This window comes from Sciurus carolinensis, chromosome 17 (assembly GCF_902686445.1).
Source record: "Sciurus carolinensis chromosome 17, mSciCar1.2, whole genome shotgun sequence".
Classification (NCBI taxonomy): domain Eukaryota; kingdom Metazoa; phylum Chordata; class Mammalia; order Rodentia; family Sciuridae; genus Sciurus; species Sciurus carolinensis.
The window spans coordinates 5,530,157-5,546,195 of record NC_062229.1 but is presented as its reverse complement, the minus strand read 5'-3'; the positions used below and the strand labels follow the sequence as shown (position 1 = coordinate 5,546,195).

The window sequence follows — 16,039 nt, the reverse complement described above, 5'->3', positions numbered from 1 at the left end:
GCTGAGCCATGGGATACGAGGGCTGACTCCCAGGAACTGGCGGTCGTGGGACACTGTTCCAGACCACCGGGCAGCAGCTGACCCTGTGTGGACTGGTCCACCGTCTGAGGAGGTGCTAACTCCCTAAGCAAATGGCTTCCCTAACTCCACCCACCCTGTGCCTCACAGAAGCAGCCCCTCCTGGTCTTGGTCCCTTTACCTATGCAACTATAAATAAAGGGCAGGTGGGCTTCTCCATCTTGTTGGAGGCCAGATCTGGTATGGCCGGATCCATCACAACCCCTCCCATTTGAAAAGATTATTAGCTCTTGTGTTTATTGACCAGAAAAATGTATTAGTAATGGATTTATAGCCAGCATCGCCCTCCTGCAGTTAACCCTTCCCTCAACCACACTGGATGTGGCTGAAACCCCCGCACATTAGGGCATCCGTTAGTGGGACTGGTCTGGTGTTTGGGTGTCAATGTCTCAGAAGAATGTTGGCTAGCGAAGGGGAGAGGAAAGAGATCACAGGTTGGAAGGTCCACCGCCGCGTGATTAGGGACAGCAAGACCATTTGGGTGCAATGGATCCCGCTAACTGATGGGAAGTTGGGGCATTGACAGTGCTGGGAGTTGGGTGTTCATGAATGTGTCGGGTGTCAGCCAGCCAGACATGAGGGGTCTAAGTACTGAGTGCTGGGGTCCTTCCCTTTGGGCCTGTCGGGGGTCTTAGTGTATTTTCTGTTGCTTTAACAGAATACCTGAGACAGGGTAATTGTAAAGGAAGGACTTTTATTCTGGTGCCCGGTTCTGGGGTCTGGGAAGTCCAAGATCAGGCAGCTGCTTCTGGTCAGGGTCCCCTGCTTCTTCGGCTCGGTAGAGAGGAAGGGCCGGCAGGGGCGTGCACAAGCAGGGGCCCTCGACCGAGTGCTGGGGTCAGTGTGCTGGGTGCTGGCTGGCAGGAGGTTGGGACCCTAGGGGCTGGGATGCTGGGGCACAGGGGTATTGGGGTGCCCACCGAGAGGGTGCAGCACTCCAGGGCCCAAGTCTTGGAGAGCTGAGGATAGATGTGGGAGAGCTGAGGACAGATGTGAGAGAGCAAGGCCGAGCATCGAAAGGTCACCAACCAGCTGGGCGCCTGTGGGTGGGAGTGAACGGGGACAGATATGCTGGGGTGTGTACACTCGGGGAAGAACCTCGCCCATCCTTCCCACCCAGCCCGCAGGCCTGCAGGCCTTCTGGCTGTAGGAGGAAGCTCCCTGTCTGGCCACCCCATAACTCCAAATGTCACTGAGATGAGACCAGGATGCAGTTGGTGCACTAGGGTGTATAGCGATGGAGAAGCCACCTCCCCATGACTCTGGGGAGGGGGTGTGCTGCAGGGATGGGGTTAGGTATAGTCACCGACGTCAGCACCCGGCACCTTGGAGAGGGAAGTTGGTCACCCCCACGGGGCGCTGGCGGCATTGTGGGCCAGCAGGTTGTGGTGCAGCAAGACCTTCTCCCTGAGGATGTCTGGTGAGCAGCTCTGGCATGTAGTTGGGGGACATCTCCGCAATGCAGAATCCCTTTTGCTGTGCCAGGAACCATATTCACAGGTTGCAGGGGTTAGGATGTGAACACCTCTTGGTGGCGTTGAACATTATTCTGTCTGGCACACACAGGTAAACACAGGTCCGTAGAGAGCACACCACGAACCTTTGTACAAATTAGAAGGTCATCCCCGCTGGAGTAAAGTCATCATTCTCGATTTGGATAGAATGAGACCCTTGAGTGCCCTCTGCTGGAAATCAGCCAAAATGCACATACATGCTGACCTGATCTCTGATGTGCAGTCCCTGGAAGGTGGCACCCTAGCATGGAGAAAATCCATGCACCCATGGGCGCCGACCCGGAGTAAACCAGCATGCACACACACATGCCCACACACACCAACATGTCCACCTACACAACCAGCCCCAAGGAAACACAAGGACCAACTTAGGTGGAACACCCCTACCTGCACAGCCCACAGCAAAACAGTTCATGTCTCCAACAGAACAGTTCTATTTGGAGACTTTGGTATCGCGGTTGAGTCTGGGGTGAAGTGCAGATTTCCAAGGGAAAAAGAGGAACAGCTCATCCTGGGGACCCTGTGGATATAGGGGACAACTGATCAGTAATCATTAAGGAGATACACTCAGAGTCAGAAGGCTGGCTGATAGTGGGCAGTGGAAGTAGCCATTACCATAACATAAGCAGGGAGCTTCAGAGGTGTCAAGCTTCAGACAGGTCTTGAGTCCTGCCCAGTGACATTCAATCCCTGCACAAAGATTGTCAGCCACATGCCAGATGCTATTCCAAGGCAAGTGGTGGACAAGACAGATATCTACTCACCTTGCCAGTGGGTTCATTCTTAAGTCAAAGAACAGGGGAACCATCCCTAAATTACTATGGCAGGACTTGGGTGGGAAATGAGAGGACTGTGACCAGCCCATCCCTTCCTGGGCAGGAGGTTACACTGAGAACAATGTGGAAAAAGAGAACTTGGTCCCAGGCTAGCCCAAAATAATCTATTTAACCCACAAGAGGGTGAGACAGGGAGAGGTAGGGCATGGGGAAGGAGGACAGAGGAGTGCGGAGGAATGAAGAGGAGAACTTTACAACAAAGAAATGTAAATGTCTCAAATGGAGAAAGTCACTTGCCATAATGAGACTCTTGGGCTAGCCTGGGAGTTATTGTCTCTAAGTATAAATCTTTATAAGTCTTCTCCAGCTGCCATAATAAAATACCATGGACTAAGTGGCCTAAACAACAAAACTGTATTTACTGACAGTTCCAGAGCTGGGAAGTCCTAGATCAAGGTGCTAGCAAGGTTAGTTTCTGGTGGACTCTCTCCCTGGCTTGGGGAACCCTTCTGGGTTTGACGTGTGACTTGTTTCGGTCAGTGAGACAATGAGCAAATGTGACACAAATAGAAATGTTGGAACTTTGGGGTCTCCCTGTCTGCTTTTCCTAGCAACTCTACAACCACCTTGGGAATGCACCAGCTTGGGAACAAACTTTAGCTAGCCTGCTTGGAGAGGCCACCTGGAAGAGAACTGAGGCACCCCAGCCAACTGCCGGCAGGTGAGTGAAGCCACCCAGCGTCATTCAGCCCCAAACTACCACCAGCTAACGGCAGGCCCATGAGTGACTGAACCTAACCCAAATCACCAACCCGCAGAATTAAGCATTACTAAGTGGTTTGGGAGTGCAGTTCAGTGGAATGGGGGTGCCTAGCAGGTGCAAGTCCTTGGGTTTGATTCCCAGCACGGCCAGGTGGCAGAGGCAGGGAGAGTTAGTAAGTGCTTCCCAGTGCTACATCTTAGGATAGCTTGTTGTGAGGCAAAGGCTAATTGATACAATGTTCAAACAAATTCTCTTCAGGAAGAGCCGATTGCAAGCAATGGCCAATGGCCCAACCATCTCCACACAGCAGCTCCTTGACTGACCACGGGTTAGACCCCATTCATTGAAAATATCGCTAAGTTAAACACACATGTAGGGCTGGAGGGTTAGTTAACATGCACAAGGCCCTGGTACTGCAAAGAAAATCCCAGCAAAAGAATGCATTTAATACACCAAATGTACTGAACATATCTTAGCCTAAGTGTGCTCACAACACTCAGATGAACCTGCATTAAGTGAGAGTATCATACCACGTGTCACTAGCCCAGGAAAAAGATCGAAATTCAAAATTCGAAGTATGGTTTCTACTGAATGCCTATGAATTTTGCACCATCAAAAATAATAAATTGAGCCAGGCACAGTGGCACATGCCTATAATCCCAGCGACTTGGGAGGCGGAGGCAGGAGGATCACAAGTTCAAAAACAAGGCACTAAGCAACTCAGTGAGACCCCTGTCTCAAAATAAAATACAAAATAGGGCTGGGGATGTGGCTCAGCGGTCGAGTGCCCCTGAGTTCAATCCCCAGCATGCATCCGCCAAAAAAAGTAAGCTGAAACATGGTAAGTGGGCTCAGTCTGTATGTTTCCATGCCGCAGATTCTACGCTATGCACCATGAGAGCACTAGGTGGCGAGAGTTGTTTAATTCAAACTTCCACTTGTGCTAGGAGCTAAGCATTAACTTGTTCTCTGCTTTGTTTCAAAGGGGGAAAACAAAAACAAAAAGCCAGGTAAGGCGGCACCTGCCTGCCTTCTCGGCTATTCTGGACGCTGAGACAGGAAAGTTGCTTCAGCCCAAGAGTTTGAGGCCAGCCTGGGCAACAAGTGAGACTCCATTAAAAGAAAAAAAAAAAAAAAAAAAAAACTTGAACATGACAGAAGAGAGAGCTGTTCTTGATTAAAGCATCGATTCTAAATGTTACATCGACATGTCATCTAATCTTCACAGCAAGCTGCCAGTAGGCATTTTTATTCTTCCCATTTCACAGACGCAGAAACTGAGGTGCAGATGTTTCTGGCCAAATGGCACAGCAGGCAAGAGGCGGGCTTCAGGGCTGGCCTCCAGTTTGGCTCTGGAGTTCCCTGCCACGTTGGACTGACACCAGCTTCGTTACTGGTCATCTGTGTGACCTTGGGCAGGGCTTTGTGCACTTGCGTTTCTGTTCCCTCATGTGTCAAATGAGAGAACCAGACATTCCTAACTCGGAGTGGGCTCCACAGAGGGGGCTCAGGAGCAGCCGCGATACCAGGTAACTGTCTGCAAAGTCCTTCGGGGGGGTGGTTTTTAGACTGGGTTGGATTTCCATGCAAGAAAGTGGTCAAGTGATCCTGAGAAGCTTAGGCAACACCGGAACGAGATTGATCAAATCACCTCATAAGCCCCATGAATCGCGACTCCCACTACTGCGTATCCTAACTGCACCAAGAGCAAACAAAGAGAATTCTTTTTAGAAATAATACTGGGCAACATGCTCTCCAAGGACCATCCCAGCGGCAAGATCTATTCAAGGGGCTGGGGTTGTGGCTCAGAGGTACAGTGCACGCCTAGCATGCGTGAGGCCCTGGGTTCGATCCTCAGCACCACATACAAAAATAAGATAAAGGTATTGTGTCCACCTACAGCTAAAAAGAAAAACAAAATATTTATACATGAATATTTATATTAATATACATATATTATTTTATGACCTATTCAATTTGACACCAAATGCAAGAGGCCAAGCAAGCCCACAGGGAGAGCAGGCTCAGGCGTCTCCGGGCCGTCGCCGAGCTGCGGTCATGCCCGCCGGAACCCTGCTCTTCCAGGCTTGAGCGGAATGCGTCTTTCTAACACACCCTGCACGCTCGTTCCAGAAACACGCCAAGTTCTGGGCTTGTCCACACCCGACCAGCCCCGGAGGTTCTCCTCACCCCTGCCCCACGGAAGGTTCTGTTGCTCTGACTCCGGCCTCTGATCCCTGACGTCCACGCCCTGAGAAAGCAGTCACTGATTACAGGAACTGGGGAGGAACCCACAACACATTCTGCTGGCAGGGCTTGCTTCATTTTCCAGAAGTCTGGCTCGACGTGGCTGTTCCTGGTCCCTTGTTGCTGTCCTTCCTCGGGTGGCTACCTCGAGCTCACCCCCGGCCTCAATGTCGGTGCTGTGCTAGCCTCTACCCCTGCAGCCTCCACCTCCAGCAGCTGTCTCCCATCCAGTTTGTCATCCAAAGCCCCTCGGGAGCTCACGGATACTGACCGTGGGTGTCCTCAGCAAGATTCCCCTTCTCGGGGCAGCACGGTTCCCTGTCAGCCAGTCATAACACTCTGCTGTGTTATGCAAGAAGTGTGCAGATCTTCCCTGCCAGCTTTGGAATTCTTTGTCAAGCAACATCTTACGTGGAAGCTAAACAATGTCAAAACCCTAGGACGGGCAGAATCTTGGGGAGGAGACTGCGTATTGGGGGAGGGGGACATGCAAGAAATCCTGAGCATATAAAAGATGAGTCTGGGACTGGAAGAAAACAGGACTGGTTCCCCCAAAGGGGTGGCCCTTGGAAGGGTGGGCTCAAGGGCACGCGGGCAGGAATTCAGGCCAAGAGGCAACCATGAGAACAGAGGCCCCAGGAATTCGCAGACATCTCAGGGAGGGTGCTGGGCTTCCCACAGGCCGTGGGAGAGAGGCAGGCGCCAAATCTCTGAGGCCTGATTGACCCTGGCTGACATCTGGGTAACATCTGTTACACAGGAGAGCTGGTCCCTGGCCGGCCTGCCCAAAGCAACCTCAGCAGGGCTTTCAAACACCCGGTGGGGGCCATTGTTGTTGTTGTTGTTTGTTTTGTTTTCCCAGGTCTGCGGATTGATCCCGATAGCGCTTTACCACTGAGCACATCCCCGGCCCTTTGCATTTTTTATTTTGAAACAGGGTCTCACTAAATTGCCCAGATGGGCCTCAAACTTGAAATCTTCCTGCTTCAGCCTCCCGAGTGACTAGGATCACGGGCATGTGCCACCGCACCCAGCTTCAGTGGAGTTTTTAAAATAGCATTAGAGAGATTCTTTAACAGCAGCAAACTCACTAATGGCCCCTGGCTCAGCTGAAACTCAGACACACCCCAGAATGCAGACACCTACCACAGACAGTAATAACCTAACACTGGATGCACGTGTAGCATATGCCAGACATGGCATTATCACGTCAGACAAATCAATTTATATAATCTCCATGACAATCCTTAGAGTAGGTGTCATCATTATCCATGCAGCAGCCAAAGGGGGCTGCTTCAACATCCCCTGAACCCTTCAGGCCCTGAGTGTTCCCCCTCAATCACTCTGCTCCAGCCACATGGGCCTCATGAATGTTCCTTGGGCAGCCAACTAAATTCCTGCCTCAGGACCTTTGCACTTGCTTTTCCTTCTGCTTGGAATGCACTCCCCTCCCCTTAGGGGCTGCACAGCTCCATCTCCTCCCCTCCCAGAGCCACCTTCCGAGGAGAATCCCCAAGCTAAAAGGGCACTCCCTGCCCTGTATACAGCAGGTCAGACTAGCACCATCTGACCTGCTGTACACAGTTCCCACTCCATGTCCACGGATGCTGAGGATCCAAAGGACACCCAGATCTGCAGGCATTCAAGTTCCTTGTACAAAATGTTGTAGAACCTACACCTTTCCAAATTCTTTGAGAATCATCTCTATGAGACTTAGACACCGCATACAATGGTGCTATGTAAACAGTGGTGATGCTGTATTGCGGAGGGGCTCGTGACCAGAGGAAAAACCCACACTTCTTTTTCTAAATATTTTCAGTCCTCAGATTGCATCCTCAGTCCTCAGTCCTCAGAGGCTGACTGTATTCTGGAAGAGGCACAAGTCTAGCCACAGAGAAGGGATCAGTGGTCACCAGGGGCTGGAGGCAGGGCCAGGGACGGAGGGCCACCGTGTGTGCAGGAGTTGGGGCAGGGTCTGAATTCTAGTTGAGGGGTGGTTATGGCTGTGCAGTCTGTCACACATCACAAAACTGTATACTCGAGTGCGTGGGTTTTGCTGTCGGTACACGGTAACTTTTTTAAAAATATTTTTTTAGTTGTGGATGGACCTTTATTTTCTTCATTTATTTCTGTGTGGTGCTAAGCCTCGAACCCAGTGCCTCACACATGCTAGGCAGGCGCTCTACCACAGAGTCACAACCCCACATTAATTTTTTCTATGAAAGGAAAAAAGAAAAGGACCCAGGAGTTAAAACCATACCTGTGGTAAAGGTGACTGCTGAACACCAGACAAAGAAAGGTGAATGTCGGAGCTGGAACCTGGTTATTCTGATCTGATCCTTCCACACTGCAGGCGTGTGTTCATGTATCACCCCGGACCCCCAAAATACTGTACAGTGATTATGTCAACTAAAAATAAAAAGAGGGGCTGGGGCTGGGGCTCAGTGGAAGAGCGCTCGCCTGGCGTGTGTGAGGCACGGGGTTCCAGTCTCAGCACCACATACGAATAAATAAAGGTCCACTGACCACTGAAAAAATAAGTAAGTAAAATAAAAATAGACAAAATGATGATGACGACAACCAGGAAATGAAAGGTTTCTAAACTTCCAACCCACTTCACCACCTGTTCAGCTTCGAGTCTGACCCCAGCCCCACCGAGACCCTGCGCCCCGAATGGCAGGGTGGGACTCGTCCCAAGATGAGATCTGGGGCCGGAGCAGCTAAACTGGCCTCCGAGCGGGAAGTCGAGAGGCCCACCCACCCCGGCAGCGGGCTCCCTCCTCAGTGGCCAGGGGAGGGTGAGGGCAGAGAGTGGTGGGGTCTGGCCTCCGGAGGCCAGGTCAAGGTGCCCCAGGGGCGGCCACCACGGGGGTGAGAGCCCCCTGCAGGCTGGCGCATGCGCCGCCAGCCCCGCCTCCCCCTCGGGAAGCCTGCCTCTCTCCGAGTGGCCCCAGCAGTCAAACCCAGGGTGAGGCCTGGACTGACCGAGTCCCCAGGGTCCCCACAGCCAGAGGGGCTGTGAGAGGTCAGAGGGGGTGGACGGGAGGAGGCTAAGAGGCTGGTGCTGTGCAGAGGGGGCTGGGGGAGGCCCAGCCTGGAGGCTGCAGGGAGGGAGGCTGGCCCGTCCCTGTTTACTGAGGGAAGAGCAGGGAAAATCTGCCGCCTCCCGCTGTGACCCCGACTGGGGAGGGGGGCGGAATTGGATGTTTCTCTGCTGAGCTAACCCTTGGACTTCGTCCCAGGGGACTACACAGTCTTCCCAGAAGACCCGGCTGCCCGGAGACCCCCCAGCGATCAAGGGACGTTATCCAAGGGCAGAGGTGAAACTCCCGCTCAGGAATCCCGCTTCTCTGTCCCCCCCACCCCACCCCGCAGTCCCTTTGCCCCCAGCCCGGCCCCCAGGCCTGCCCTGGCTGACCTCGTAGCCTCTCTCGAGTTCCTAATTTGGCCTGCCCGACGTTTGCAACCCGCTGGGCCGCCCCAGAGAGCTGTGGGACACCGGCCTTGTTCTCGGTGCCCAGGTCCTGGGAAGAGGAGGAGGAGGAGGAAGAAATCTTTGATGCTTGGCCAGAAAGCTCTGCCTGCAACCCCACTCTTCAAGCCTGCTCTGTAGGTTAAGGCAGGATTTTCTCTAGCTCTTCCAGAAAGGCTTGGCTCCCCAAAACTCGCTTCAGATGGGGGGTGGGGGGGGGGAAATGTCAAGGGACAAAAAAGTTTGGAAAAACTGCAAAGCACAGGAGAATGTTCAAGGCTCTGACAAGACCTGCACAGAATGACCCTGTTTAATAGCTTTGCTTAATCCCTCACTTGGCCACAGTTCTGTGGAACATACCCTGAGCGTCCAAGGCCCCAATTAAATGCACATCATGTGGGTCCAGAGGGGCGATGGGCAGTCAAGCTGCAGAGGGAACGAGCCGACCCGACTGGACTTGGACGGGGTGCGAGGGACTCAAGCCAGGCCTGCGTGCCACCTTTAGTCAGAAACCAGAAACAGCCAGCCGGAGCACCAGACAGGGCCGCCTCCCCTCCCTGCCACCTCCGGCCCTGCTGCACCTCCTGGCCTCTGACTGGACCCCCCAGTCTTAGGTCTCCCGAGAGCCATGCTTCCGGCTGCCAAGCCCCCCATACAGCAGGGGCCCCATGCCCACCAACAAAGCTATAAAAGAGGCTTCAAAGGTGTTGCTCAGCAGCAAAACACCACCTTGGTTCCTCAGTAAAGATGGACAGGTGCGGTGGTCTGAGCACGGTCCAGCATGGCCCAGGGGCTCAGGGGCTGGAACGGGAGCCCCGCTGCAGCCACGGAGAGTGCAGGAACTTAGTGTGTGCACGGTATGTCGGTGGGACCTCAGGGAGGCCATCAGGGTCGGGTGAGGTCATCGGAGTGGAGCCGCCGTGACCACTGCATAAGGAGAGGGAGGGGGAACCTGGTGGCACACACCTGTGGTCCCAGCTGCTCAGGGGGCTGAGGCAGGAGGACACAAGTCTGAGTCCGGCCTGAACAGCTTAGTGTCACCGGTTCAAAATTAAGTAAAAAAAGCTGGCAAGGTAGCCCAGTGGTAGAGTGCTTGCTAGCATGTGTGAGGCCTGGGGCTGGATCACCAGTATCCTGCACCCCCCAAAAAAAGGGAGGGGCAGGGACAATACATACATGCACTGTCTCTCACCATGGGGTGCCCTGTGCTGCTTCGGACTCTGACAGCAAAAAATCATCACCAGATACGGCTCCTCAGCCATGAGTCAGAACTGTGAACCCACTGTGGATGATTTTTTTCTTTATAAAGTTATCCAGCCTCAGATGTTTTGTGACAGCAACACAAAACAGACTAATACAATAGAAGTTTGCATTTAATGAACACATTGCTCCATAGACATTATGGATACCCTCTTATATATTATTCTTCACACCAAGAGGCCTGATGGGAGTGAGTTAAATTTGCCAGACCTCATCTACAGAAACAGGCTAGCAAAGGTGTGGGATTCTATGGGACTTGTGGGATTCCCTGAGACACAGAACCCAAGGCCTAGCCAACCACGTGCTATCTCATCTGTCTCTGGGATCTCATATCCCTCCTCTGTCCACAGCCCCTATGGCTTTTACCTCCTCTGAGTTCAAAGCCCAAGATCTCCCTGCAACCTGTGGAGACCTGCCCCATCCCCTCCCTGCCTCACCCTCAAGCCCAGTCTCCTCCATCTCCTCCAGTATCTCTTTTGATACTGGAACAGAGAGTGGCTCACGGCCTTTGCACACACCATCCCCCTGAATGCTTTGAACTCGGCTTGAATCAGGTCAAATGTCACCCTTCAAGAGATATTCTCAAAGAGATCTTCTGGACTGGCTGAAAAGCGTCCCCTTCCCCAAACTTCAGGCCCACCTGGAATCTATGAATGGGACTTTATTTGGAAATACAATCTTTGCAGAGGTAATCAAATTAAAAGGAGCTAGTCCTGGATTACGGCGGACCCTAATCTGACATGACTGGTGTCTTGAGAAGAAAAGGGAAGTTTGACACAGAGGCAAAAACCCACAGGGAAACATTCTGTGACCGGGGGGCAGAGACAGGAGCAACAGGACTACAAGCCAAGGACTGCTGGCCGCCACCAGGAACCAGGAGGCGCAGGAAGGGTTCTGCGGGCCTCAGAGGGCACGTCTCCTGCCAGCACCTCGATTTTGAACTTCTGACCTTCTGAACTGAGACAACAGATTTCTGGGGGCTTCCTTTGTCCGTTGTGTTTTGTTAGCTTTGTTTTTGTTTTCCATGCTCGGGTGGAATCCCAGGACTTGCTCCTCCCTTTGCACAAGCTATGCCCTGGCCCTTTTTATTTTTATTTACTTTGACACAGGGTCTCACTTAATGGCCCAGACTGGCCTGGAACTCGTCATCCTCCTGCCTCAGCCTTCCGGGTCACTGGGATTACAGGCCTGCACCACCGCACCCAGCTTAAATTTCTGTTTTTAAGGCCCTGGCTTGTGGTATTTTGTTACAGCAGCCCCAGGAAACTAATACACATCCTCTCCCTTCTCCATCCCCACCCAGCTTTTATTTATTTTTTTCTCCATAACACACATCGCCACCAAAATATGATACGGTTGATCCTTGTTATTTGTGGACTCCATCGTGGCAAATTTGCCTACTCACTGAAATTCATTTGCAACCCCAAATCAATACTGACAGGGCGTTTCCGCTCCTCTGTGGATGTGCAGAGAGCAGCAAAACACTGGAGTGGCCCAGCGCGCAGCTCCCAGCTGAGGTCAACCGAGGAGATGCTCTGGCCTGGCTTCATCTCCTCCTGTAAACAAGTGTCCTTCTGGAGGGTTCTGGAGTGTGCCCCAGGCCTAGCAACATCCTCGGTGCTCTTCGGCTCTCCCTAAGGGGCATGATACCCAGTACTGCACAGATGCTGCGTAAATAGCTGCTACACTGTATTACTGGGAGAATAATGGCAAGAAGAAGAAAAAAAAAAAAAGGTTTTATGTCTTCCGTACAGACTACAATGTTTTTTCTGAGTATTTTTGATCCATTGCTGGTTGAACCCACGGGTTCAGAACCCACAGATACAGGGAGCCAACTATATGTTAACTAAGTTGTCTTACAACAGAAACATGAAACACAGTGCTAGCTGATGGGCTGAGAAAACTGTTGTGGGCAGTGGCCTGAAGGAACCTAACCCTGTGTTTCCCCTAGGAGCAGGGTTCAGTATTCACTGATTCACTGTTTGCTGTGGCTTTAGGACAGAACTGCCGTGAATGATGAGAACTGACAGTACGTGGATTAGCTCATGACCTCTTGTCTTCTTCTCTTGCTATGAGTGTGAGGATGTTGTTCTATTCTGCTTCCTACCCAAGCCAGGCATGCAGTAAGTGCTCAGTAAATGTTTTGTTTTGCTTCTTGGTATTGAGGATTGAACCCAGGGGCACCTTACCGCTAAGCTATGTCCCGTTTTATACGTATATTTGTGTGTGTGTTTTGTTCTGTTTTGTTTTGTTTTGTTTTGTTCTGTTCTGAGACAAATTCTCACGACTTGGCTGAGCTCCTAGGATGCTGTGTCTGACTTCTAACTTACGACCCTCCTGCCTCGGCCTTCCAAGTCCCTGGGATGACAGGCATGCATCACTCACTGCATCCAGCTCCAATAAATGTTTCAATCAATCCATGAAGTAATAAGAAAATCCATATAAAATAATATCGTCCATGGTGGTTGGGCTGGTGGCCACCGAGGATCAGGGCAGTCCTGGGCTGGTTTGTAGAAGTCCCGCTGAGTGCCTGGGAAGGTATCGAAGCCCACTGGGATGGGCCAGGTTGCCTCTGGGCCCCCCGAGAACCTGTGCCTTGTGCACCTAGAGGTTTCCTAATGCTGAGGGGCTCCAGGGAGGCCCGAGGATCGCCTGGTGAGTTTTGCACGGCAGCACCCTCACTTCTGGCCCCTAGTCTGAAGCCACAGATCACCCTTCCCCTCCCCTAGGAAGCCTTCCCTGGGACCAAGGGTCTTCCCTGGGTTCCCAGGGTCCCAACAGGCACATGAGTGCAGGGACCACGGACCCTGTCTCCCACCAAGCTGAGCTTTGGGGCAGGGCCATAGAGCTGCCTGGTTTCCTGCTGTGACCCCTGCTTCCTCCCAGGACGGCTGTCAAATGAACAGGAGTAACTTGTAGCAATGGCTTCTGTGCTCGGCGCCAGGCTAAACCTTTTATGAGTTACCCCTTTTATCTGACCCTCAAAATATCACTAAATGGTGATTTGGTTTGCATATGTTCCCCAAAATTCACCGGTTAGAAACTCAGTCCCCAGTGCTGCTGTGTTGGGAGAGCCAGCCTACCGGGGGTGTTTAATTCATGAGGACAGAGCCCTTGCCAGTGGATTACTGTGACCACAGAAAGGTCTGGAGGGGCAGGCGTGTGCTCCTCCCCTCCACACTCCCCTCATCCCGCCAGCTTTCTGCCAGGTGAGGATGCGCCAGACAAGGCCCAATCTGGAAGCAGAAACCAAGCCCACTGGTGCCCAGGCCTTGACCGGCAACAGTCCAACCTGCAGAATCTCGAGGAATAAATATGTACTCTTTACAGATTAAAAAACATCACAAAAACAGTCTAAGGCAAATGTGAACAGTTATTCCCATTCCTCAGCTAAAGAAAACAAAGTTCAGAGAGGTTGATTCGCACTCAGGGTTGCAGAGCTTGTAAGATTTGACCCAGGTCTCACTGACCCTCTTGCCAGCATGGGGTGTTGGGAGGACAGCTCTGAGCTGATCCCTGGGGTGAGGTCTCCATGCCCACACGCATGTGCACACACACACACACACAGATCCTGGGCTGGGCCACATATCAGGGCATTGATTAGCCTTTCTGCCCAGGCCCAGAGAGCGGGGCCATGTCCCTGAAGGAGCCAGAGCTCATTACCTGAACAAGGTCCTCCTCCAGCCTCTGATGCCTGGGTTCCTTGGCAGGTGCCTTGGCAAGGAGCTCCAGGCTGGGTCTCAGATTCTGTGGCTGAAAGGGGAGGCTCAGAAGAGAAGTCAGGGTGTATTTTAAAACACCCAGTTCTGCTGGGCATGGTGCAGCACCTCTGCAGTCCCAGGTATCTGGGAGGCCGAGGCAGAAGGACTGCAAGCTCCAGACTGGTTTCAGCAACTCAGTGAGACCCTGTCTCAAAATAGAAACGTAAAAGGGCTGCAGATGTACCTGGGTGGCAGAATGCCAGCCTAGCATGCTGTGAGGCCCCTGGAAGGAGCCCCGGTACAAACACACACACACACACACACACACAAGGGAAAAGAAGAAAGAAAGGGGGAAATACTCATTTCTATCCCCATGCCTGCACTCTGGGGTGCCGGCTTGGGGGCCTTCCTCAGTGAGCACCAAGTGCCCACGTAGGTACTTGCGGAACTTCTCCTCAGCCACGGATAAGCAGAGCTGTCTCTATTCCAGTGTCAGGAATGACCTTGCTGTCTACAGCCAGACCATCCTGAACAGCCCAGATCTCCTTGCTCCCTTATGCTGATTAGAACTCAGACAGGAAAGATGATCGTGCCACCTGGGGGTCTTCGTGGGGCTGGGCATGAAGTTACTCCAGGAGGTAATTTAGAAACCAGAGTGGGGTTGAAACGGGGACACACAGTTGTTCTCCTTACCCTCCTCTTGACAATGGCAACCTACACTGGGCACCTACCATGACAAGCCCTGTCTTAATACACACACACAGTACTGAGAATTGAACCCAGAGCACTCTACCACTGAGCTGCACCCTCAGCCCCTTTTCTTTTTTATTGTGAGACAGGGTCTTGCCAAGTTGCCCAGGCTGGCTTTGAACTTTCGATTCTCTTGACTCCGCCTCCAGAGTCGCTGGGATTACAGGCTTGTGCCACTGTGCCCCAAGTCAAAGTTCTGCAGGTGGATCATAAGGGGTTTCATAGCTGGGAAGTGGCACAGCCTGGGAGCGCCTGGCTCAAAGCGGTCCTGTTCACAGCAGCCCTGAAATTCCCACTGTGGTCTGGAGGCCATCCATCACCACAGGAGGGACAGGTGGCTGGACCAGTCACTGGGCTAACAGTGAAGGCCTTTAGCATTAAGGGCAAACCCAGAAGGCGAAGGCAGCCACCTTTTGATGGAGGAATAGGGGTCTGGAAGGTAGCCCAGGGCTGATCCCAGGAGGCTCACAGGTAACGGAGGTACGGCCAGCAGAGGCCAGAGACAGCAGACTGGATCCTCAGGCGGGAGCTCAAGAGGCCTCTGCACGACACAGTGGGCGCAAGGACCAGATGCCTCTCCGGTCTGGGGCTGGAGTCAGGACAGGGTGGGTGGGAGCTCCAGGAGTCTGGTATTTATATAGAGTACCTGCTGTATGCATGAGCTCTGGCTGTTATTTCAAGTTCAAGAGGAAGTTAAGGGCTGGGGTTGTGGCTCAGTGGTAGAGTGCTTGCCTGGCATGTGTGAAGCCCTGGGTTCGATCCTCAGCACCACATAAAAATAAAATAAAGGTATTGTGTCCACCTACAAATAAAACAAAATATTCTTTAAAAAAAAAAAAAAGAGGAAGTTAAGGCAGAGAAAGGGCTCCCCCGGTCCTGGCACCTAAGGAATGTGCTGCTCAGGGAAACCCCTCCTCCCCACCCGGCCCTACAGGGCTCTCCACAAGGCTCTCTGGGGGTCTGCCTGGGAAGTACCTGGAATTGTGAGGTGCAGGGGTGCGGGGGAGTACCTCTGCCTGTCCCCTCCCTCCTAAGCCAGGCACCAAGAGGCTCAGGAGAAAACTGACCACCTGGGGATGGAATCCCAGCCCCGCCCCTCCGTCCAGGTCACCCTCATTCATACACCAACGCCTCATGGTCTGGGGCAGAGGAATAATCAAAACCCAAAGCCGCCCCCTCTGGCCTCGGTTTTCCCATCTGTGAAATGGGACCCACCAGGTCCCCTTCATGTGAAGGAGTTAAAAACACTAAGCCGAAGGGCAGGCCCGGGGCAGGTCAAGCCCTCGGAGCGAGCTCCAGGAGGGCGGGGCCAACTGGCATTTACTCACCAGCCCCAGGCACAGAGCCTGGCACACGGGAGGCGCCCAATAAATGCTTGTTTGAGCAAGGAACAGCCCTCAATAAATAACAGCTGTTGTTGATGCTGCTGGTGCTGGCGAGGGAGTGGGCGCGCCCCTCCCCCGCCCGCCGCCCCGTCC

General features: G+C 52.8%; 1 protein-coding gene across 3 annotated transcripts in view; it reads right to left on the bottom strand.

Annotated features, from left to right (window-relative positions):
* The window catches only part of Nfilz (NFIL3 like basic leucine zipper), an 89,928-nt gene that overhangs the window by 20,792 nt on the left and 53,097 nt on the right, over positions 1-16,039 (bottom strand). Inside the window, exons 1-4 of one of the 3 annotated variants that reach the window (XR_007105885.1) lie at positions 5,322-5,534; positions 1,980-2,112; positions 1,404-1,631; positions 804-1,118 (exon numbers count right to left, since the gene is read on the bottom strand). The gene's annotated coding sequence lies outside the window, so the exon portion shown is untranslated. Of the gene's footprint in view, positions 1-803; positions 1,632-1,979; positions 2,113-5,321; positions 5,535-16,039 lie in introns of those variants that run through there. The other 2 variants (XR_007105884.1, XM_047531741.1) reach the window with 2 other exon arrangements.